We start from the raw sequence: 26,093 nt of genomic DNA, 5'->3' as shown, positions 1-26,093 counted from the left end.
TCAAAACCAGCCTTAGCAAGGCCCTACACAACTTAGTGAGACGCTATCTCAAAATTTAAAAAATATAAAAAAGGCTGCCAATATGGTTCAGTGTCTAAGCACCCCTGGGTTCAATCTCTGCAACCAAAAGAAAAAAAAAAAAGAAAAGAAAGATTGTTGTCAATTTGAAATGTACCAATGACATATGCATATCAGTTTCTCTACACTGATAATTACTATCATATTTAAATATAAAAAATATATGCATAATACTTATGTGTATAGTTAGAACTCATAATTTTTGGCTTTATATTTTTTATTAGACAAGGCAATATTTTTCAACTGCTGTTTTACTGTACCCCCTTTCATTTGTAAAGTATAAAATCCTCCATATTGGTCTGTTAGCTCTGCATTATGATTAAGATCATACAATGAGGAAGTGACCGCATTAAGATTTGAATTTAAAGCTTGAGGATGTAGCTCAATGGTAGAGTGCTTTCCTAGCATGGGGGAGGCTGTAAGTTCAATCCCCAATACTGGAGGAAAAAAAGATTTTAATTAGGTCAGTCTGATTTTAAGTCACTCCACTATATGGACAAGGACGACACTGGATTGGAGCAGGAAAGGAATCTGCTTAAATTTATGTACATAAACGTAGGTGTATATATGTAGATACCTACCCATATATAGAGACAAAAGTATAACTGTGGGAGTGATATCCCATTACCTTTGCCATATAATATAACCTAATCAAAAGAATAACATCCCATTATTTTAGCCATATTCCACCAGTGAGAAAGAAGTTACAGATTCTGCCTGCATCAAGGAGAAGGGATTATACAGTGTAACAATGAGGGCGGAGATCATGGTGGCCAACTTGGAATTCTGCTTATCACAATAGTAATTTAGTATTTCCATTCTATGTGTAAGCCACAATTTATTCATCCAGTCTAACACAGATGGACATTTAGAGCCATCCAATTTGTTTCTAGTTGGAGGCTGTGATATTTAATTTTAGGTGTCAATTTGGCTGGACCATGGTGCTCAGATAATTGGGCAAATATTATTCTGGATGCTTCTATGAGGTTGTTGTTGTTTGAGATTTGCATTTAAATTGGTGAACTTTGAGTAAAGCAGATTGCCCTCCATAGTATATGAGAGCCTCATCCAAACAAGTTGAAGGCCTAATAAAACAAAAAGCTGACTTCCCCTGAGCAAGACAGAATACTAATTCTGCCAACAGAATGCCTTCAGACTTCATCTGCAATATTAGTTCTTCCTGGTTCACAAGCAGACTACCTTTAGACTTAAACTGCAACATGTTTTTTCAGTCTCCAGTCTTCTGACCTCGCCCATTCGATATAGGACTCACCAAGGCTTCACAGTTGCCCGAGCCAATTCCTTAAAATATATCCCTTATCCCTTTCAACACACACACACACACAATTTGTTCTGTTTCTCTGGAGAATCTTGACCAATACAGGGGCAATTAATAATGTTGCTCCTATGGATGTTCTCTTGTATGCCTCCTGATGAATATGAGAAGATAAGTGGGGAATATGTTTAGGAGTGGAATGCGTGGGTTGTAAAGTATGCTTCTATTCATCTTTATGAGTTAGTGCCAGAGTAGTTTTCAAAGTTTTTGTGCCTGTTTATACTCCCACCAGCACAGCTGAGTTCCCATCAATACAAATGGTTTGCTCATAAACACATGGTATTCTCTACTTTAAAATTTTTGTCAATCTGCTGGGTATGAAATGGTATCTCATTATACTGGTATTCCCTTGATAACAAATGAGGTTGAGCATATTTTCATATATTTATGAGCTATTTGAGTTTCTTCTTTTTTGGGTGGGTGGGTAAGTGGGTTACCAGGGATTGAGCTCAGGGGTACTCAACCACTAAGCCACATCCCCAGCTCTATTTTGTATTTTATTTAGAGACAGGGGCTTACCTAGTTGCTTAGTGTCTCAATGTTGCTGAGATTGGCTTTGAACTTGCCATCCTTCTGTCTCAGCTTCCCGAGCCCCTGAGATTACAGGTCTACGTGCACCCTGTTGCCCAGCAAGTTTCTTCTTTTGTGAAGTCTCTTGTCCATTTATCTACTGAGCATTTTGTCATTTTTCACTGATCTGTGGCAGTTCTTACGTATTCTATATATTAGACCTTCCTAACATGTGCTACAAATATCTTCTTTACTTGATAGACACTTTTTTTACACTTTTTATGGTAATTTTGATGATTAGAAAATCATAATTTTAATGCATCTTAAATTTTCAATGTTTTCTTCTGTTTGTCTTTTTGTGTTTTAAGAAGTCTTTCAGTATTTTATTGCCATGAAAATGTTTTTCTATATTATCTTTACAATTTTTTTATTTATTCTTTTTAGTTTTACACGACAGTAGAATGTATTTTGACATATTATACGTACATGGAGTATAACTTCCCATTCTTGTGTTTGTACATGGTGTGGAGTTACACTGGCCTTGTATTCATATATGAACATAGGAAAGTTATGCCTCATTCATTCTACTGTCTTTCTCATTCATATCCCCCACTTCCATTCATTCCCCTTTCTCTAATCCAATGAACTTCTTTCTCCCCTTCCTGGCCTCCTCTCACTTTATTGTGAGTTAGCATCTACATATCAGAGAGAACATTTGGCCTTTGATTTTTTGGGATTGGCTTATTTTACTTAGCATGAGAGTCTCCAGTTCCATCCATTTACTAGAAAATGCCATAATTTCATTCTTCTTTATGGCTAAGTAATAGTCCATTGTGTATACATACCACATTTTATTTATCCTTTCATCTGTTGAAAGTCTATATTATCTTTTAAGGCTTTAGTTTTGCCTCTGACTTTTATCTCTTTTTAAATAAATGTATTTTTAGTTGTATATGGACCCAATGCAACTAAAAAATATGCCTTTACTTTATTTTTATATGGTGCTGAGGACTGAACCCAGTGCCTCACATGTGCTAGGCAAGCACTCTACCACTGAGCTACATCTCCACCCCACTGACTTTTATCTTGAATTCTCCCAAAATTTTATTTTGTATGTAGTGTCAGGATAGACATCCAATGTACTTTTTTCCCATATGGAAATCTTTATTCAGCCCCACTTTTTGAAAAATCTATCAACCGAAAGAAAAACAGTCCTGTCACATTTATGTTAGTATTATTTATATTATGTTGGGGGATTTTTTTCTGTTCTATTGATCTTTTTGTCTATCAAACATCAATACTACACATCCTAAATGGCACAGCTTTTTAATGTCTTAATATCTTATAGGGCAACCCTAGGTACCTGTATGATTGCACAAATGGTAAGACTCCACATCATGTACAACCAGATAAATGAAAAGTTATGTTACATTTGTGTACAATGAAATGAAATGCATTCTGCTGTCACATATAACTAATTAGAACAAATTTAAAAACCTTATTGGGCAAGTCCCCCATGCTCTCTAGTCCTTCACAGAGTGTCTTGAATATTTTTAGTTCTTTGTACACCCATTTAAATTTCAATCATATTTCATAATGTTGTTTTTTCATTTGTTCAGTTGTGCCATTTGTTGGAGATGGGGTCTCACTGTGTTCTTCAGACTGGCCTTGAACTCCTGCTTAATTCTCATAAGTAGCTGGAATTACAAGCATGTGCCAATGCACAGGGAAGAATTTTTTATTTTTAAATTAGACAAAGGACATTCTTCTCATTCCTAGTTAGCTATAAGTTTTTATTCTGAATGGATGTTAAATTCCATCAAACGCTTTTTCTGCATCTGAGATTATCATATATATTTTTCTCCTTTAGTCTTGTAATGTGGCAAATTGAATTAACTAATCTAGTGTGAAGTCAATGTCTAATGACTAGGATAAACTTCATTTGGTCATAATATGTTATGCTTTCTACCCATTGCTAGATATGTTTTGGTGATATTTTATGTCTGGCAAACACTTTGAATCTTATCCTTTATTTTTTAAAATAGTAAATATTTAAATTTTATGGTTGTGTTTGAAATATGTGTAGACCTATTCCTGGTAACTCTGGCTTCTGCTATTTATCACACATGGTGCCTTTTTTTACTTGTGTGTTTTGTTATTCTTTTTTCTTGTGAGCAATTAATTTCTTGGAACTCTGTAAAGTCTGAGATGACAGTGGGATGCTCTAGATTAAATGTATATTTGTTTTAGAGTGGCCATATGTGAGTGCTATAAGTAAGGAATACTCTAGATTTTTAAAGTTTTTGGTAATAAGAGTTTCTGAGAATTTGTTTCGAACCTGTGTGAGACTTATCTTGTAATTCCACATTTATCTATCTTCTTTGTTTGTTTTGGTACTGGGGATTAAATCCAAGGGCCCTCTACCACTGAACTATATCCCAAGCCCTCATTATGTTGCCCAGGTTGGCCTTGAACTTGCCATCCTCCTGCCTCAGCCTCCTCAGTTGCTGGGATTCAGGTGAGAGTCATCATACCTGGACTATCCAAATTCTGAGCAATTTTTTTTAACCTCTTCTATTCTATGCTAAGAGTCAAGGCTATCTATTGTCTTTTTAGACCTCAGTGATGGAAAAAGGTAGGTTTATTTCCAAGTCATTCTTACAGTGAATTGCCTCAGTCCGGCTGCAGCAAAATAACCAGGGTGGGGGTGTGGGGGGGATGGAGGGTGGGGGGGGTCGGGGGGTGGTGGTGGTGACGAGCAACTTGTGTACATTAATACAGCAGGAGTGGGAGCCGTTTATTGTAGGACAGGAGGGGTATATATACATTACACACAGCTTATCTTAATTAACATAAACTAGATACAGCAGTCAACCAATAAGGAATCTCCACACTTAATGGCTCGCTGGCGTTACTTCACAAACCACTCCCTCTGGCAAAATGCCAGGTGCCATCCAGACCCTAAAACTGAATGTTTAGAACTTTGATGTCTCAGGTGTTTTTGAGGTGGGAATAAATATATTCTGATAAATAAGTATTTGATAAATAAAAGTTGATCTTAGCACATTTACAGTTATGTGTATTCAAATCTAATTTTTTTATTGTACTAGGAATTGAATGCAAGGGTACTCTACCACTGAGCTAATCCCCAGTTCTTTTCATTGATTTTTAAAAATTTTAAATGTAAACTTAAATTTTTTTTTTTGTAGATGGACACATAGGCCAGGTGAGTGCTCTACCACTGAGCTACACTCTAGACCCTCCTTTTATTTACTTATTTGTGTGTGTGGCGGGGGGCTGGGGATTGAACCCAGGGCCTTATGCATGCAAGGCCCTGGGGATATACCTCAGTTGGTAGAGGTATATCCCCAGCTCCTCTTTTTATTCTTTGTTTCGAGACAGAGTCTCACTAAATTGCTCAGTTTGACCTCTAACTTGTAATCTTCCTGCTTCAGCCTCCTGCGTAGCTGGGATAATAGCCATGTGCCTCTGTGGCTGGCAAGCCTTCATAATGTTTAATTTTTTTTTCTGATTTCATGAAATTGTTCTTGCCTATAATATCTCACAGGCAAAAACTCAGAAATTCTAATAGTTGTTGAAAAAGAAACCTAGAATCCTAGTTGTGGATTCAACAAAGATTTCTAACATTTCAAGCTAACTGATTAAAAAAATACTAATGTCTGTTATTTAAATTCAAAACACACACAACAGGGAAAATATAATTTGCACATACACTACCTAGCAAACTAGAAATTAAGGAACAAAATATTCTACCCCTTCTCAAAGAATCTCCATCAGGGAAATGCTTCCTACACATGATTAAGTCAGAGACCAGATAATTCTCCTTGCATTTCCTATAAAAACAGCAAAACCTCAGAGAGAAGATAAGATATTCAATTAAAAGGTGTTTTCAATTAGTTCTGCTTAATGAGGAAGCGACCATTTGTTAATTGTAACATGAACCTCAAGTGGAGGATATTTTTCTTCCTAATTTGTCCCAAACGTTGTTCTGTTTTAGCTTTGAATCATATTCTGCAGCAATGGGCTGAAATTCAATATATTGTTTTATCCTAAACATTTAACAACTCAGAACTAGTTTTGCCCAAATTTCCACTGAGGATAGCATATATCTACTATTTTTATAGTAAGTTTGTTTACTTGGATTATGCTTAGTTGAAACAACAGAAGTGGGACTGTGTAAAATTTGTGTGTTCTCTGAATTATTGCATGCTGTCTTGCTACAATAACAATTTAAGGAGAGTATATCCCTCTTTCACAGTCTCAGTACTTTATAACATAGAAAAGTGTAAAGCAGACAGCAAAATTCCTGTAACATCTTGGTTTATGAAAAAAAGATAAACAAATCTATAAAATTTAATAATTTTGACCCCTAAACAAGAAGCAGCTGTAGTGGAAGTAGAAAGTACAAGGACATAAAGTTTTGATTCTGTAATGTATTAGTTGGGAAATCTTGGGCAAGGCATTTAGTCTCTTTAAGTTCTAGTTTCTTCATATAAAACAGGAATTCTAATAACCTCCTCTTTAAATTTTTGTGTGGGCTTAAGAAGGGATAAAAATGTGAATGCACTTAGCAAACATTTATAAGTACACAAAGGTTTCATTTGTTTGTTGCTTAATCCTCTTAGTTTAACAATAGAATTTCACAGATGGAAAAACTCAGAGACATTAGGTAACTTGCCTAAGATCATATATCCAAACATATTATTTTTTTTTTAATTGGTTGTTCAAAACATTACAAAGCTCATGACATATCATCTTCCATACATTTGATTCAAGTGGGTTATGAACTCCCATTTTTTACCCCAAATACAAGTTGCAGAATCACATCGGTTACACATCCACATTTTTACATAATACCATATTAGTGACTGTTGTATTCTGCTACCTTTCCTATCCCCTACTATTCCCCCCTCCCCTTCCCTCTTATCTTCCCTCTCTACCCCATCTGCTGTTGTTTAATTCTCTCCCTTGTTTTTTTTTTCCCCTTTCCCCTCACAAACTCTTATATGTAATTTTGTGTAACAATGAGGGTCTCCTTCCATTTCCATAGTTTCCCTTCTCTCTCCCTTTCTCTCCCCCCACTCGTCTCTGTTTAATGTTAATCTTTTCCTCACGCTCTTCTTCCATGTTCTGATCTTAGTTGCTCTCTTTATATCAAAGAAGACATTTGGCATTTGTTTTTTAAGGATTGGCTAGCTTCACTTAGCATAATCTGCTCTAATGCCATCCATTTCCCTGCAAAATCCATGATTTTGTCATTTTTTAGTGCTGCGTAATACTCCATTGTGTATAAATGCCACAGTTTTTTAATCCATTCATCTATTGAAGGGCATCTGGGTTGATTCCAAAGTCTAGCTATTGTGAATTGTGCTGCCATGATCATTGATGTGGCAGTATCCCTATAGTATGCTCTTTTAAGGTCCTCAGGGAATAGACCGAGAAGGGCGATAGCTGGGTCAAATGGTGGTTCCATTCCCAGCTTTCCTAGGAATCTCCATACTGCTTTCCATATTGGCCGCACCAGTTTGCAGTTCCACCAGCAATGTACAAGTGTACCCTTTTCCCCACATCCTCGCCAGCACTTATTGTTGCTTGACTTCATAATGGCTGCCAATCTTACTGGAGTGAGATGGTATCTTAGGGTGGTTTTGATTTGCATTTCTCTGACTGCTAGAGATGGTGAGCATTTTTTCATGTACTTATTGATAGATTGTATGTCCTCCTCTGAGAAGTGTCTGTTCAGGTCCTTGGCCCATTTGTTGATAGGGTTGTTTGTTATCTTGTTGTTTAATTTTTTGAGTTCTTTGTATATTCTGGATATTAGGGCTCTATCTGAAGTGTGAGGAGTAAAGATTTGTTCCCAGGATGTAGGTTCCCTATTTACCTCTCTTATTGTTTCTCTTGCTGAGAAAAAACTTTTTAGTTTGAGTAAGTCCCATTTGTTGATTCTAGTTATTAACTTTTGTGCTATGGGTGTCCTAGTGCACTTAACACTACCCTATGCTGTCTCCCAAAGGCTCTTGCAGGGGGCATATGCAATTATTTGCAACAGGATGTGCATGTGACATTATTGGTTATACTTGTGCCCTGGGAGTTGGGGGTAGTACAATGTGGACTATTTTGTGCTTTGTTTGACACACAGAGAAAAAGGTTAGTCCAAATTGGTTATCTATATCTGTGGATATGTATTCATACATGATAACTGCTCAGTTCTGAAAGATGGCATATATTTAATTTGGCCAAAGAAAAAAATGAAAAAGAATCTTTCAGAAGGTAGACCCAGGGGCCACAGAGAACAGTGAGCAAAAAGAGCTTCTCAGAGACAAGAGTTTAATCAGGTAACAATCCTCAACTACAGGTAGAGGAACCCCAAAAGTTCTCTGCAGCAGGATTTCAGAATTCCTACAAACCCAAATTTGCTGTGGATTTCCCATTTCCCCCAAGAAAAGCATTTATTACAATTGTCCTGTGTCTGTACCTCTGGGTGAGAGGAGGCAGGTAATTTATATTTATTTATTTTTTTTGATTTCACAGGTGCAGGTAGTATCTAGAAAAGTGGCAGCATGAGGAGCTAGGGTTGTGGCTCAGCGGTAGAGCACTTGCCTAGTGCATGCGCGAGGCCCTGGGTTCTATCCTCAGCATCACATAAAAATAAATAAATAAAACAAAGATATTGTGTCTAACTACAACTAAAACATAAATATTAAAAAAAAAGAAGAAAAGTGGCAGCATGATTGGAAACTACCATACTTACCCAGAGGTCATAGATTTTGAACTTGATGCCATCTTGCACGGGATTTGGGGGCTTTCTTGCTTGTGTTTCACATCTCTGAAATAGAGTAAATCAAATACATGTGGATCAAAAAGGGAGTACCCATTAAGGGTGTTCTAAATTCCCCAGTTCTTCTTCCAGGGATCTGATAGGATTTCATTTCCCTGCCCTTGAAGTTAGACATCAACAAAGTAACTTGCTTTAGCCAATGAAATGTGAGTATAAATGATAGATGTCTCTTCTAGAAAAAATTCTTTAACAGCCAATACAGGACTGGGGTTATGGCTCAGTGATAGAGCATTCGCCTAGCGTGTATGAGGCCCCGGGTTCAATCCTCAGCACCACATAAAAATAAGGTATTGTATCCAACTACAACTAAAAAATATTTTTTTTTAAAAAAGAGCCAGTACATTATTCAAATATTTCTATTCTTTCCTGCTGTAGTGATCACAGAAATACATGATAGAGCGCTTTGATCCTGGGTCCTTGAGTTGCTCAAATGAACAGACTCTCTTGCTGACCTGGGTTCTGCATGCAGAATGAGCAAGAAATAAACATTTGCTGTAATTAAGCCTCTGAGACAGGGAATTGTTTCTTAGTAGGGGTAAAAGGCAACCTGTCCTTATTTATACAAGCCCAAATCTAATTAATTAATTGAAACCATTTCCTTGTGTGTGTGGGTGCACGCACCTGGTGGGTACTCTATCAGGGGCTACTTTCACAGTCTTTTTTTGTATTCTTTTGTTATTTTGAAGCAAGGTCACACTAAGTTCCCCAGGCTAACCTCAAGCTTGCCATCCTCCTGCCTCAGCCTCCAACTCAGTGGGATTACAATTGTGTGCAACCCTAGTGGCTGAGATCACTTCCTTCTTAAAGAAGCCGTACAATTAAGATCAACCAACCTGAGATAAGATTGATAGATTGATTAGATCAACAATCTAATCTCCAATTATGTGTACTTGGTCATTTCATTATAGAATACAGCATTGAATGAAAGGTGAGATCTGTCAAAGTAGAGGACTGTGTATATATATATATGTGTGCGTATGCACATAAAATATTTCATTGTATTATGCTTTTGTTTATTTTTAAAAATACCCATCTTTTTCTTAACGCATTATTACATTTATTTATGTTTTCAATTTGTATAGAGTTGTTGCATTGCTTTTCAAGTAGGGATAAAATCAATAAAGGAGAGACTTCGATAGTCAAAGGAAGAGGAAACATTTTTTTCCATGTAGAACGTGACTTGAAGCAGAACTTGGCAATCCAGCATCATTTAACTGGCAAGAGTTTTCATGAAGAAAAAAGTCTAGGGTTGAATCAGAAAAGAGGCCTCCCAGGGAGGCCATAAGTGACTCCTCAGTGGCAGAAAAACAGTAGAAGACAAAGGAGAGAGAAAAACACTAAAATTTTGAGGGAAGCAGCACAAGTTCATCCTTTCCCATGTCAAAAAACATATTATTGCTTAGCTTATGATTTGCAGATTTTGTGGTAAGTAAGAGAGAGTCTGTAATTTTTAAGAAGCTTCCAGATTCTAAAGGTGGACCTAGGAATGGGTGGAAGGCATGCTATGAGGGCAGAGGTGGAGTTGCCATAAAACTAATAAGAAATAAGCTTCAGGACCCCTCACTTGCATCTTTTTTTCAGAGTAGTACCACTTTAATCCTAGGAGCTTCAGGCCCATGCAACCTGTATCTGCCTCTGTTTGGCATAGCAAATTGGAATTGTAATCCTGATATTCTTCCTGCTATGAACTTCCTAAGCAGCCCAAGGATGGGATTGGGTGGACAAAGTAATAACTGGGGAAAAATCAGTTGGTTTAGCTGGTTTTAGGAAAAATTTGAAAAAGGTACATTGTCTCCTTAATCAGTGGGTGTCTTATAGCATGTAGTACGAATATATCTTGGTTTGGGCTGGGGCCTTAGTTGCTAAACTCTGGGTAATGATACCAATATTTCTTTTAAAATACATGCACCAAACAAATAGGGATATTCGTAAAACAGCCTGGCTCTTGAGGACCACTGTAAGATTGCCATCTTTTTCTAGTCAAGGTTCATTCAGGGCAGGACTGAGATGCTGGAGATTGCCTTGAGTGAGGGGTATCATGAACCAAACTAGGACAAATAGCCCAAACCAGACTACTAAATCCAAATGCCCAGGTAGAGAGTAGAGGCAGATGTGGGAGTCTGAATCAATGGAGGACAGAAAGGAGGGTGACAGAAGGGAGCAAAGAGCATGCCAAGGATGGTAAATGCCTTTTTCCATGTTTTTTTTTCCTGGGACCCCCTGCCCACTTGTGTGAGCAGGCTAAATTAAAAATCAGACAATATGAAGATGTGACATGGAAATTGCATGCAGAGGAAGGTAAGAAATATCACAATCATTAAATTACGCATTTCTGGTTTGAGTCAATGAAGGACCATATAAAAACCAGATAAAACAACAAAGACAGGAAATAATTGTAGCAAGTTTTATCCCTTATCAAAAAAATATTTGATTAGTTTCTCCAGTGAGCCCAACCTGTGGTATATGCTGGGCTACAGGGATAACCATGACAAACAAGGTCTTTATACCTTAAAGATCACTTTCATCTTCTAACACAGCTCCTTCTATATTTGAAATATGATCATTTACATATTTAATGTGATTATTAGAGTATAAATATTTGAGTGAGGTTATGTCCTATTCATCCTTGTATTTATGGAAGATACTCAAGAAACATTTGTTGACTGAATAAATGAATTCATTTGCAGTGAGAATAATATAGCTCATGAAATTCATCCAAAATGGACATGTTAATTTAGAATGATTAAAACTTCATGAAAGGAAGACTTATCTCATAATTCTGAAATGTAATACCAAAGAAGTATTATGATTAATGAAATTATGTAGAAAAATATCTCTAAAAGGGATATATTCAGAGATTAGTCAGGAGTTTTTTTTCTTTTTCTTCCTTTATGGCTATTTTTCTGTGCCAATAATTTGCTGCTAGAAGTTGTTCTTTAAAACAGAATCTTTAGGTAATAGATTAAATCCAGCTGGCTTCAAATGGTAGCTGGGGGGATGAGTCACAGATGGCCAGCTATCTAGGGAATTCTGTGACCTCAGTGATAACCCACTAAAATTCCTGGACTTTTCTTGTGAGAGAAATTCTGTATTGCCTGAGAATTGTTACTTTTTTAAATATATTTTTTTAGTAGTAGATGGACACAATACCTTTCTTTATTTTTATGAGGTGCTGAGGATCGAACCCACTGTCTCACACGTGCAAGGCGCATGCTCTTTCACTGAGCCACAACCCCAGCCCCAAAATTATTACTTTTTTTTTAAGATAAAATTCACATTACATAAAATTAACCATTTTAAATCCCACAATTCAGTGGCATTGAGTGAATTCACAATGTTGTACAATCATCTTTTAAAAAAATTGTTTTAAATGTCTTTATTTTATTTGTTTGTTTATTTTTTATGTGGTGCTAAGGATCGAACCCAGGGTCTCGTAAGTGCTAGGCAAGGATCTATCGATGCGCCACAACCCCAGCCCACAATAATCTTCTTTATCTGGTTTCAAAATGTCTTCATTACACCAAAAGGAAACTTCAGACCATTAAGCATTCATCCTGAGAATTATTTAATCTTTGATTCTAAGTACCTATTTTATCGGCTCTGTAATAGAGAAATAACATAAAAAAGAATTTTTCACTACAAAATATGAAATAGTAGCTTTAACAATAGGATTTGTAGGACCAGCCAGGGGCCAGTCTACAAATCTGAGAGTGACTCCCTCCTGACCTCTGATTCTGAACACACGGGCAGGATCTACCCTCTAGAAGGGCAACAGTTATAACTCTATGCCTCTAAGAAAGCTGTCTGGGCTGACCCTAGAAGATCAAAATATCAACTGAGTTTTGAAGCATATTTAAGGTTTTCAGACTTACGTGATTTTGAGTTACCAAAAACAGGCCATCATGAGATGTAGTAAGTGATCAAAATGAAAAACACAAATATATAAATGTATTAGAAAGTGAAAGAAAAAAAAAAAACTCACAAACACAAACACTACACAGCAGCAGTCTTCGGGAATTACCTCTTTACAATTTTGACTCTCTTGATGAGAGCCCATTCCTTCAGTGTGTGTGCTGAGGGAATGGGCTCAAATGCTTCTAAGGTGAAAATCTATCTTCAGTAGGTAAGAGCATGGAGAAAGATTTTGGCCAGAAACAAAAGCTGAAGAATCCCCAGAGGGGATCATAGACTGGCTCCTAGGATCAGTGTTCTATTTGCCATTCAGATTCTACTCCTGACTATATTCTTTTGGGGCTCATGTCTAGAATGGGTGGGGTGAGTAAAATTTGAAATTTGAAAAACTACTGAGTTAAGGAGGAGGCCATTCAACAAATATTGTGGAAAGTGCCAAGTGCCAGGGTTTTGTTACACACAGAGAATATAATGGTCACTAAGATATAGTCCTTGCCTCCTCTCCCCCAAATTTTACAGTCTAAATGTAGACATTTAAAACGGGACTAAAGATAGCTAGGGTAGCCCATGTCTATAATCTCATCAGCTCGGGTGACTGAGGCAGGAGGATCACAAGTTCAATGCCAGCCTCAGCAACTTAATGAGACCCTAAGCAATTTAGTGAGATCCTGTCTCAAAATTTTAGAAAATTAAAAAATAAAAAGGACTGGGGATGTGGCTCAGCAGTAAAGGGTCTCTGGATTCAAACCCCAATACAAATAATAAAAATTAAAAAAAATAATAAAATAAAAAGGACTACCTAAATTTTATATATATTTATAGTTATAGGTAAATACAATACCTTTATTTTATTTATTTATATGTGGTGCTGAGGATCAAACCCGTGCCTCGTGTGTACTAGGCAAGTGCTCTAGCACCAAGCCACAACCCCAGCCCCATAAATAATAATTATAATAAAGCTATAAGGATTAGTTCAGTAGGCAATGGCAGTGTTTAATGGGGAAATCCAGCCTGCCTGGAAGGACAAGGGAAGACTTTCCTGAGGAGATGACATTTCAGCTGAGAACTGTGGGATGAGGTGTTGGGAAGGCAAGTGGGCAGGGACAATAGGCACAGTTTGTGCAAATATTTTGAAGTGGGAGGAGCTTGAACTTGAGGTGAGTGGGCTCAAGTAAAAGGGCTTGGGAGAAAATGTATGGCTTCTTCCCCATAGATGCCAGGCTCAGCGCCCTACCAGACACCACCTCTAGCCACTGGCAAAATAGAGTCCCTTCTAGTTGGAAGGCTGTGGAATTTAAAAAGAAATGGGGCCTTGAGGGGTTTGGTAAATGGATTAGGCAGATGTTTGGTTTTCCTTCTAGCTAAAAGCACTGGGCCATTAATATAGCCAGACCACTTGTCTAAGGCATCCATGCAATGTTGTCCCAAAAATGTGGATTTAATCCCTTCCCAAAACTCTAGAATTACTCTAGAATAATTCTGAAGTTATCAGAAACCAAAGCTAAGATTTTGGTGCCAGCAGGGCTGGCAAACTGTCTGGTTAACACTTTTGCCTCAATTCCGGGCTGCATGTGTTTTATATATCTGCATAGGAAACCCCTCACGACATTAAGTCTTCTGTTGTAGGAAAGTTGCCACCAAGTCTGTGCTTTTCCTAGCAGAAAACTCACCAGGAAGGAGCAGTGTGAATAATCATAAATCTGTCAGCTACACCAGGACCTGGTTTCCTATTAGATAGTTAGGCAGAACCTCTGTGGGTGAGCACAGTACATCTAGCCATCCTTAGCTCCAGAAGGGCTCAAAAATTGTTAGTCTTGTCTGAAGCAGCATTCTAGCACCTGGCACAATGCATAGCATGACAGGGAATCAAGAATTATTATCGTTATGACTTGGGGGGCTGGGAGGAGAACGGAGCAGGCACTATTCCTGTCAAAGCAGTTCCTAGCTCCCAAAAGGTGAGCATTCTCTTGCAGAGTTTGCAAACCAGCCGTTAAGTCACTGATTCTCATCTTGGCCCCTCATTCATGAATTGAGCATATAATTAATACCTATTAATATCATGAATTTTATTGATTGATTTTCAAGTATTATACCAACATTACATTCCTGGTATATTCTCCTATTATGCATGACTGAATTAAGTTTGCTAACATTTTGTCTAAGATTTTTGCATCTGTCACGGAAGAGATTGGCCTGTGTTCCTTTCTTATATTGTACTTGTGAGCTTTGGTACCAGGTGATGTGGTTCACTAAATAAGTTGGCAAGCTTCTCCTCTCAGCCAGTTCTTTAAATAGTAAGTTAGATGTTATTTCTTCTTTGACCTCAAGCCTGGAGGTTTTATGTATGCCAGAGAAGGTTTTAAATTATAGAGTAAATGTTTACATAGCTTATAGAACTATTCATATTTTTATTTCTTTTTATGTTGTTTTAGTAAGTGCTATATTTCTGGGAGTTTGTCAATTATTAAAATTTCAAATAAATTAACATAAAGATGCTCACATTATTTTAGCCTTTTGAAGTTCATAGAGTAGATAGTGATATTTCCTTTTTATTCCTGACATTAGAGATTCATGCCTTTTTTCAAATATTTATTTTTTAGTTATAGGTGGACACAATACCTTTATTTTATTTTTACGTGATGCTGAGGATTGAACCCAGTGCCTCATACATGCTAGGCAAGCACTCTACCTCTGAGACAAACCCCAGCCCTCAGGCTTTCTTTTTAATCTTTTCTTTGATCAATTGCATCACTGATAAATCAATATTATTAGTCTAGTGAGACTCAAGATCTCTTACACTTTTAAAATTATTGAGGACACTAATGAGCTTTTGTTTTTGATTATGTGTATCAATATTTATAGTGTTAGAAGTTAAAATTGTAATAATTTAAAAATATGTATTAATTCATGTAAAATCCATTATTCTTTAGAATAAATAACACACTTTATGTTATTTCTAACATACAGAGACATGTAAATTGTTATTTCAATGAAATGAGCAGTATTTTTCAAAATAAAACACTGAGAAAAGTAACATTATTTTACACTTAAAATTTATTTTCATGTAAGGTTTAATGGAACAAAAAATTTATTTTTCATTTTTGTTGTTTTTGTTTTTGTTTGGGGTACTAGGATTGAAGCCAGGGGCACTCAACCACTGAGCCACATCCCCAACCCTTTTTTGTATTTCATTTAGAAATAGGGTCCCACTGAGTTGCTTAGCACCTTGCTTTTGCTGAGGCTGACTATGAACTTGAGATCCTCCTGCCTTAGTCTCCCATGGCCCTGGGATTACAGGCATGCACCACCATGACCGACTCATTTTTGTTTTTAATCTCTTAAAATATTGCTATACTGTATACTTGTGAGACAATAAGAATGAAAAAGGAAAATAATGTAATATTGTTATGAAAATAATGTTGATCCTATGGACCCACTGGAAGGAATTCAGAGAAATCCAAGGATCCTCAGACCATACTTGGAGAACCACCGCATTAGTCTTCATTAAGAATCAACTTGGACATGTTTTTTCCTCAGCTTTGAAGTCCTCTCTTCCTTCTCTACTTGTATTTCTGCCCATCTTTCAAGAGCCTCCCTCTGGGATGGCCTTCTCACTTCTCAACTCGTGGTCCCTGTGTGCCTGGGTGTTTGTGTTATGCTTTGTACAAACACTGCTCTTGAAAATACAGTACAGCTGTCCTACATTCTCTTCACTGATTAGGCTCTAGCAATAGTCTGAGAAGCATTGCTTAACCTTTTAAAAATCCATGTGTTCTTTTAAATAGACATTAAGTGTTGCAACACTCAACTCCACCCTTGATTCTGAGAATCCCTGCATCTTCTGCATATTACTTCCAGTCTCACATTTTTGTTCAATATTTCCTTTCTGTGGCTTATGTTAGGAAGCTATATTTTCATTTTTCAAATAAAATATAGTATTAAATAGCTTTTTTCAAGGGGGGTGGGAATGTGGCTCAAGTGGTAGCGCGCTCGCCTGGCATGCGTGCGGCCTGGGTTCGATCCTCAGAACCCTCAGCACCACATACAAACAAAGATGTTGTGTCCGCCGAAAACTAAAAAATAAATATTAAAAAAAAATTCCCTCTCTCTCTCTCTCTTTCTTCATTATAAAAAAAAAATTGCTGTTTTCAAGATATTGTGCCTCTCCTTCCTTCCTTCTTGCTTACAATTTCCCTTCACCTATCTATAACACTCCCACAGCTGTTTTGTAGGCTCCATACAACCTAGGAAACTGTCTTTTATTCTTATTTTCAGCTCTGTGACCTGAAATCATGGTCTCAGCTATGCACAGCTGTTTGTTTCTGTCCTGCATAAGTTCTAAATGTGTGATGCCAAAAAGTAACTGGCAGCCAGTGATCTTTCCAGTCCCGTGTCCAGTGCCCAGCTCAGAGGAGGCCTGGCTCAATACATTTTTGTTGAATAACATTGTGTGCATTCCTCTACCTTGAGATAAACTTCCAATCACTGAAAGAAGCCAGTGGAAAGGGTTTTCTTGTGGGTCATGGAGGACTGTGGCCAGATTATAATCTGGAAGAAATAAAAGGATTATTCTGCTTTTTACCAGAAGTTTACTCTGTTGGAGAATCAGGTTGAACATCATTATCCTCAAATACAAAATAGATATTTTTCCTCTTACATGTTTTTCCTTCTAAGTACAGAACTCCCAAGGATATATTTGGTCTAATCAGAAAGAAAAGCTGAAGCATAATAAACAGACGGCAATGTCAGGAGAAGAATCACAGTGTTTTAATCAGCCTAGGAGTTCTGATTCAAGACACCTGCTGGTTTGTTTAACAACAGCGGTCTTCTCAGGACAAGGCATCTTTCTTTGTTCCCTAGTGCTGATGGATAATATATGCACAGCTTGGAAAACATTTATTATGGTAACTAACTTCAGGCAGAATGGAAGCAATAAAGAAAATAAATAGGTACTTATACTCCAGTGTAATGGAGCCCTTTAGACTTGAAAAAAGAACAAAATAAAACAGAACAACATGTGAGATCTGAAAACCAGGCCAAGTAGACACTTTGTAGTCCTCCTTCCACAAAGAAAACCACTACAGAAATGGATGGGTTTACTTCATCCACAGTTAGAATCAAGCCAACATCAGAAAATTGACAAACCAAGTCTGAAACAGATTTGATTTGAGAGCAGGGTATTGTTTTTGAGCCCTTTAGCTTAATTAGTGCTATTTCCCTCCAGTATTATTATTTCAAAGCTGTACCCTTGAAAGGGGCCATAAGATCCCACTGTTTGTTTCCTAGAGTATTTCCATACTCAATTCCAGTCCAAATGCTAGAACTTGGGCTGGCCGTAAGACATTGTGTAGATATTTATTGAACCTGGGCATTCAATGAGCGGCAAATATTTTCCCTCATGCACGGCTGTCCTTGTAGCATATGTTGCATGTGCCAAATGTGTGTACCCAAAAATGTTGAATGGGACAGATGTGGGATAATTTAGGAAGAGATAGGATATTATTATGTTTAAATGCTTACACATGCCAGGCTCTCTCTCTCTTTATATACATTAATCAAAAACTTGTCTGTCTCCTCTTCTTTCCCACCTGGGATTTTTTGCTGAATGATGATCATGTTACTATTGAGAATCATGCCCCAGGCATCACCCATGTCCACAGGGTAAATGGTGGAGACAAGATAAGCACAATTTCTAAGGAATAATACATTTAACTTTTCCAAGTGGTAATAAGAACTCTCCTGTTCTTTACTTCATACATTCTTGAGAAGGACAGTGGTGATAGTTTGTCCTTCTATTCATTCATTTAGCACCGTTATTGAGTGCCCACTCTAAACTCTGCAGTCACCATGCTAGGAAAATACAGGTAAATAAGACATATTCTCTGTCATAAAGAAATAAAGCCTACTTGAGGGGCAGACAGACTTGTAAACAATAAGAACAAAACAATCTGTGGAATAAGTGCAACAGTAGAAGCAGGTATAAGACATGAGAAGAGAATAGAGCAGGACATAATCATTTTTACTAGAGGGACTAGGGAAACTTCTTGGAGGCATTATTAGAGCTGTGGCTCCAGTAAATGAAATTGCTACTTAACTAGATACTGCTGAAGTGATAATCCATGTGGACCCCAGGATCCTGCTCTCCATGGATCAAAGGTGGGCACCTACACCAAGGCAACTAGTCAGTCAGTCCACAGGTTGCCTAAGACATGACATGGACTGTGTGTGTGTGTGTGTGTGTGTGTGTGTGTAAAGGTAACCTGGGACAAATCATATTCCCTCAGGATTTAAATTGGAAATGTAGAGAGAATTAGATAGTTAGTTTAGAAAGTTCTTCCTTCTTCTGTTTCCTGTTGATTCATGCTTCAAACTACAGCTAAGTGTTACTTCCTTATGAAGAAGTCAGCAAGAATTGACAAATGGAATTACATCAAATTAAAAAGCTTCTGAGCAGCAAAAGAAATAATCAACAAAATGAAGAGAAAACCTACAAAATGGGAGAAAATCTCTGCCAGTTATTCAGCTGACAGAGGGTTAATGTCCAGAATATATGATGAACTCACAAAACTCAACAAAAGAATGAGTCATACAATCAAAAAACGAGTAAAGAACTAAATAGACACTTCTCAAAAGATGTGAAAATGGCCAATAATTATATGAAAAAATGTTCAACATGCTTTAGCCATCAGGCAAATATAAATCAAAAGTACACTGAGATTCCATCTCACCCCAGTCAGATGGCTATTACAAAAAAAATCCAAAAATAATAAATGCTGGAAAGGATAAGAACTCTTATATACTGTTGGTGGAAATGTAAATTAGTACAGTTACTATGGAGGACAGTACATAGGTTCCTCAAAAAACTAAAAATAGAATTACCATATGATCTAGCTATTTCTGTCTGTATATCCAAAGAAAGAAATCAGCATACAAAAGAGAAACCTGCATGCCCATGTGTATTGTGGAATTATTCACAGTAAGTAAGATACGAAATCAGTCTCATTGCCCATGGACAGATAAATGGTTAAAGAAAATATGGTGTACAATGGAGTATTATTCTGTCATAAAGAATGCAAGAAAATGGATAGAACTGGAGGACATTTTATTAAGTAAAATAAGCCAGACACAGAAAAGTTTTGCTTGTTTTTTCTAACATGTGTAAACAACAACAAAGATGTGAAATTAGAAGAGGAGTTATCAAGGAAGGTCAGAGATTATCAGGGAAGAGGAAGGAGCAAAAGGGGGCAGAAGGTGGACAGGAGCAAAGTATAATATTTGCATGTATGTAAAATCCATTTGTATAGTTAATGTGTTAATTATAGTAATAAAAAAGAAAAATAAGTGTAATATATAATGCAATATTATTTATTCTTAAAAAAAAAGAAGAAAATATTTTCATTTGAGATAACATAGTTGAACCTGGAGGGCATTATACTAAGTGAAATAAGCCAAACACAGAACAACCAAAAATACTGTGTGATCTCATTTATATGTGGTATCTGGAAAAAAAAAAAAGAAATATAATTCTATAAAATGAATAGAGTTTACCAGAGGCAGGGGACTGGAGAGAAAGGAGAACTCTTCTTCAAAGTATAAACTTTCAGTTATTAATATTATTAATAAGTTCTTGAGATCTAATTTACAGTATGGTAACTAAAGTCAATAATAATGTATTATATGTGCAATTTGTTGATAGAGAAGTGATCACCATACACACCAAAAATAAATATGTAACTAGGTGAGGTGATGAATATGTTTGTTATATTGATTTGATTATGGTATTTATTTCACAATATGTAATTATATCAAAACATCATGATATATACTTTAAATAGATATATTTTTGTCAATCATAATCAGGTAAGATAGAAGACAGAAGGATAGGTAGAAAGGAAACATACAGTACCAAAAAAAGTGGCCATGATTTAATTTTTAAATTCCACTTCCACATACTTTGATCACAAATAGCTTATTAAATAAACTATCAGACCTTATCTGAAAGCCCATAAATAACCTCTTTTCTGTCCTGTACTTAAAGAAAAAATAGGACCAATAATGCTTTTATTCAACAAATAGATTTTTTAGGATTTTATATTTTTAGGATCTGATTATTTCATCCATGTGTCACATTCCTGATAAAACCCTCAACCTTGCACAAATATAAAATTGTTTAAATTCACAAAGCAGAAGGATGAAGCCTTCCAGATGTTTGGAAGTTAATAGAGGTTTCCCATCAAAAAGAAGAAAAGAAAACAACCCTTAATAGGTAATAACTAACCCGTCAAGTCACTTACACAAAAGAGAACTAAAAATACCCTCTTAGATCACATACTGTAGATTTCATATATATGAAGATGCCATGCTAAGGGGAAGCCAGCATGTTCTCTGATACCTACATTCTAGCCCGTCACTTAGAGTGTATACTTTGTCTTAATAAAATCAACCTGTTTCACTTAAATTCCTTGTCTCTGCCTGATTTCAGGTCCACCTTCCTTTGGGAACTTCTTTGGTACAGTACCATCATAAAGTCAGCAAAAAAAAAGCTTAGAAAATTTTTTCCAGCCTTACTTCCCTGACTAGGCTTAATTCCAGTACCAAATCCCCAGCACCCTATCACATTTGCAGTGTTGCTTTTTGTTTGTTTGTGTAGCTTTTGTTTGTTTGGATCAGTACTTATTCTCCTCTGTACTTCTGGAAGGGCAGTGACCATGTCTTTTTCCTGGTCATTATATATCCAGTATCAACCACAGTGCTTGAGGCATAGTTTGTGCTCAATAATTGTTGAATGAATGAACAAAGGAATTTTTAGTGAAGTGAAACAGGAAAAGCCAAGGCAGTGTGGGCCATACGTAATTCAAACTGCTCTGAGAAGCTGCGGGTCAGCAAGAAGGTCCCAGGCAAGGGTCTCTGATGCAGTTAGAAGGGCACTCAAGAAAAACTCCTAGAGGGGTCCCAAAGATGACCGTAGGCCTAGAACTGAATAACTGTCTTAGGTCAGCTGACACAGGGAATTCCTTTTGAAAATCATGAAATGTACCTGCATTTAATACTTCATATTCACCTGAATTTGGATACAACCAAATATAAGTTCAAAAATTTCTCATTCTTCCACTAGTACTAACAGTGAAGACTGAAAATACAAGTAACCCTCATGTGAAAGACAACTTTCAAGATGATTTTTTTTTTAAATTCTAGACTACTAAAAATAATCTCTTTTTAAAAAAATGAGCAGCTTCTAACGGGAACCCTTACAAATCTTGCTGCAATAAGGAAAAATGGTGAAGAAATGGCTCAAAATTCAGGCCTAATTACTCAACACAAATTTTAGCAATCAGAGATGTTTCAAGATGATTATAGTCTCATAAATTGAAAATTCAAATCATAGCATTGAAACTATACAAGGAACTATATTATGTTTTGGACACAGGCTTTAAAATTGGCAAACCTGTGTGTGATGAAACTTGATGTGTTGGTGAGTTTCTTAACCTCTAAATACCTCAATTTCTTAATACAGACCACAAAAAAAAAATAATTATACTGCCTCTCAAAGTTGTAAAGATTAAATGAAATGATGCACAAGATGTTTGGCTGAACTTAACCATATGAGGATTCAGTAAGTGATAATTTATTGTTAAATAAAACTATCTCCTTTACATTTAAAAATATTTCTTAAAAAATCTAACTCCCCATCAGATTTTTTTATAACTTTATTTTATTTATTTATTTATGTATGTGGTGCTGAGGATCAAACCCAGGGACTCACACATGCTAGGCAAGCGTTCTACCATTGAATCACAACCCCAGCCCTCTCCATCAGGTTTGGTCTCCAATTTTATTGAGTTGTTCCTTTCTCCTCCACAGAAAAATACTCAAATACATTGTGTTTTTCCTAGTCAAAACTAGTGAAAATGTGTTCTGTAGTCACAAAAGAGAGAAAATATCTCTAGGTTCTTTTTAGAGATATTTGAATTATTAATTAATTATTAATAATTCCAGATGAATTATTATTTCTTTCTTCCTCCCTACAACCCCTCTCATTCTTGTGTACATAAGAATGGCTACTTAGCTTGATTTCACACTCATGTTTTCTCCTATCTCTGGTATGGAGAGCTGTGCTCATTCATTATTAAAGAAGGATAGAGTATCTTTTTTTTGGGGGGGGGCGGTGGAGGAGAGGGGTACCAGAGATTGAACTCAGGGGTACTTGGCCACTGAGCCACATCCCAGCCCTATTTTGTATTTTATTTAGAGACAGGGTCTCACTGAGATGCTTAGAGCCTCACCGTTGCTGAGGCTGGCTTTGAACTCACCATCCTCCTGTTTCAGCTTCCCAAGTTTCTGGTATTACAGGCGTTCGCCACCGCGATGGCCTTTATGTTTTTGCTTTTTCGTCAGTATTTTGAAAGGATATTAGATTGGCATTTATAAATTAAGAATCCATAGTATTATATACATCCACTTTTCTAATTTAATAAAGTTCTTAATATGATACTCCTGCACATAATTTTATTCCTAAAGTGCTAAATTTCAGGAAATGTTTATTGTATTTCTCTGTTCTCCTTATCTTATTCTATATTTTGTTGTTGCTTAGCTGAAAATTAGGCATCCTCCAGATGCATGCACTATCAACTTAATTGAAGCAAAAGAACCACTAGAATGCCTTTAAATTCATTTTCTGTCCCTTAACCTGAGCCTTACAAGTTTTAAATTATATCATCTAGAGAAACTTGGTTTGCTTAACACCAGGCTTTCATATGACTGTGTTGCAGAAAAAAAGAACATTTTAAAGAGAACATCTTAAGACAGAATGATCATGATAACAATGTAGACATTTTTTATTAGGCAAAACAGTCTTTACACATTTGGTAGCACAGCTTTCTATTTTGAGAACTAGATTAACCATACTGACTTTTACTAACATTTTCAGAGTCTACCCCCCACCAACTTCTTGCAGATAAACTCCTTATTCAAAGTATCTGTGCTCCCATTTCATTTTTCTTTCTCACTATGTAATATTCAATTAAGAAAGTGAAGGGCTGGGGCTCTGTGGTAGAAAGAAGTCTTGCCTGCATGAGGCCTGGGTTCAATCCTCAGCACAGCAAAAGGAAGGAAGGAAGGAAGGAAGGAAGGAAGGAAGGAAGGAAGGAAGGAAGGAAGGGTGAATGTTTGGATTTTTTAAAAAAATTCCCATTATGGAATGTCTTCAGGAGAATGGCCTCAGTCTGTTTCATCTTCTTCTTCTCCCCCCCTCCTTCTTTTTAAACTAGAGCTTTCTAGTTTTACATAGTAATTGAGTTCATCCCATCAAACTCATCCATACATGGAATTTGATTTCAGATCATGATCCTCCCCTTTTTCCTTCCCTTCAATCCCATGCAGCTCAAAAAAAATTTTTTTTAGTTGTAGATGGGCAAAATAGCTTTGTTTTATTTATTTAATTTATGTGATGCTGAGGATCGAACCCAGTGTCTCACACTTGCTAGGCAAGCACTCAACCACTGAGCTACATCCCCAGCCCTCCCATGCAGTTTTGAAGAGGGCAACTAAGCAAATATTTTAACCCAAAGCTACAGGAGAAATTTTGATGCCTAGGATTTGTTCATGATGCAGCCAGTGCCAGATGAATGTTAAACACAGCCTCATTAAATTCTGATCTACCTCCTTACCTCCATGAAAAAAGTGACCTTTAAGTGTCAGCCTCTCACTTCATTTTCAATATGGGGAAGCGAGTCACTGACTGGTCACTTAAATGCTTAAATGTTGACATGGAAGACACTAACATATGTTTCATCAAGTAGTGCAGACATGACATAAAATATGATCAGTGGAAACAGACTGAAAAAAAAATCCAAATTTTTTCAACAATATTATAACTTAAAAAATGAAAAAGATGATTCATACTCTCAAGAGATATAAAATTTGTACAAATGTGAGTAACACAAGCACAGGGAATGAACTAGCATATTCTACGCTTTTAAGGAAAATAAACACCAAACAGGTAAAGTTAAGCTGGAAAAGACATTATTATACCCATGACCTTTTAGAATGAGGTACTAGGATCTGATAGAAAAATCTAGAATAGAATACCTGAGATGGGCCCCCATGGACAAGAGTGCCTTCAGGAGAGAAGAGACAGGCATCCAAGACAAATGTTACCTTTTTTTGTAATCTTGCACAGGGTCAAAGCAAGTGTGTTTAAGCAAGTTGAGTGGAAAAAGAGACTGAGAAGTGTCTCTACCTTTAACTCTTGTTAAAAACTATTGGACAAAAAGATGAAATACTCATTTATTGGGAGGATTTATTTTATCTTATACCAAAGTGACTTTTTTTACTTAAAAGATTTAAATGCATTAATTAAAGGCACTGAAATTACCAAAAAAAAGTGATTTATTTTCATTGACTGTTTCAGAACAGACTACTTTAAAAGATATAACAAGCTAACATCAATTCAACATGAATTTGAGGACTACAATCCAACTTCCGTTAATTAAAAGGATAACAAGTATAAGTAAGCATTAAACTATGGAACCAAAATACTGTCAATGTAATTAGTAAAATTGAAGGCAATATCATTCTTTTCTTTTTCTTTTAACCTTAAAAATGAACTCATTGCCAAACATGGTGTTGCATGCCTTAATCCCAGTGACTCCAGAGAGGCTGTAGCTGAAGTATCCTAAATTCAAGGCCAGCCTCAGCAATTTAGCAAGACCCTAAGGCACTTAACAAGACCCTGTCTTTAAGATAGATAGATAGATAGATAGATAGATAGATAGATAGATATGGCTGGGGATATATCTCAGTGGTAAAGCATCCCTAGGTTCAATTCCCAGTACCAAGAGGGGTTAAAAAAAAAAAGGAACTCATAGCATGTAGCACATCTGCAGTTGTATATTACAACATTTTGTAGCTAGAATAATTACACAGCTCTAGAAGACACAGGAATGAACAAGTCATGTAATTTTCCATACCATGATGTTCCAGCATAGTCAAAGTACTATAAAAATAAATAAATAAATAATGAGAGCTGGGGATGTGGCTCAAGCGGTAGCATGCTCGCCTGGCATGTGTGCGGCCCGGGTTCAATCCTCAGCACCACATACAAACAAAGATGTTGTGTCCGCTGAAAACTAAAAAATAAATAAATAAATATTAAAAAAAGATTCTCTCTCTCTCTCTCTCTCTCTCTCTCTCTCTCTCTCTCTCTCACTCTCTCTCTCTTTAAAAAAAAAATTGAGGGCTGTTTCACTGATGGTATGACTAGCAGGCCATTAGCCAATGCACTTTTCCAGTAAGGAATCTAATCAACAGACATAGTGGTAAACAGAATTTTCCTTAGTAAAATCTCCAACTTCATATCTTTACACTTGAGAGAAACATATGGTTCAGTCCTTACAG

At 36.5% G+C, this 26,093-nt stretch overlaps 2 protein-coding genes across 11 annotated transcripts in view; one reads left to right on the top strand and one right to left on the bottom strand.

Moving 5' to 3' along the window:
- Ugp2 (UDP-glucose pyrophosphorylase 2) overlaps positions 1-26,093 on the top strand; it is a 185,688-nt gene that overhangs the window by 45,902 nt on the left and 113,693 nt on the right. The gene's annotated exons all lie outside the window — the stretch shown is intronic.
- Wdpcp (WD repeat containing planar cell polarity effector) overlaps positions 1-26,093 on the bottom strand; it is a 527,720-nt gene that overhangs the window by 473,227 nt on the left and 28,400 nt on the right. For all 9 annotated transcript variants that reach the window (XM_058572736.1, XM_058572746.1, XM_058572751.1 and 6 more), the window contains one exon: positions 8,700-8,774. The gene's annotated coding sequence lies outside the window, so the exon portion shown is untranslated. The remainder of the gene's footprint in view (positions 1-8,699; positions 8,775-26,093) is intronic.

This window comes from Marmota monax, unplaced genomic scaffold, assembly GCF_021218885.2.
Source record: "Marmota monax isolate L192 unplaced genomic scaffold, Marmota_monax_Labrador192_F-V1.1 WCK01_AAM20220418_F8-fsc00015, whole genome shotgun sequence".
Taxonomy (NCBI): domain Eukaryota; kingdom Metazoa; phylum Chordata; class Mammalia; order Rodentia; family Sciuridae; genus Marmota; species Marmota monax.
The sequence above is the reverse complement of the archived record's forward strand: the minus strand, read 5'-3'. Positions and strand labels throughout refer to the sequence as shown.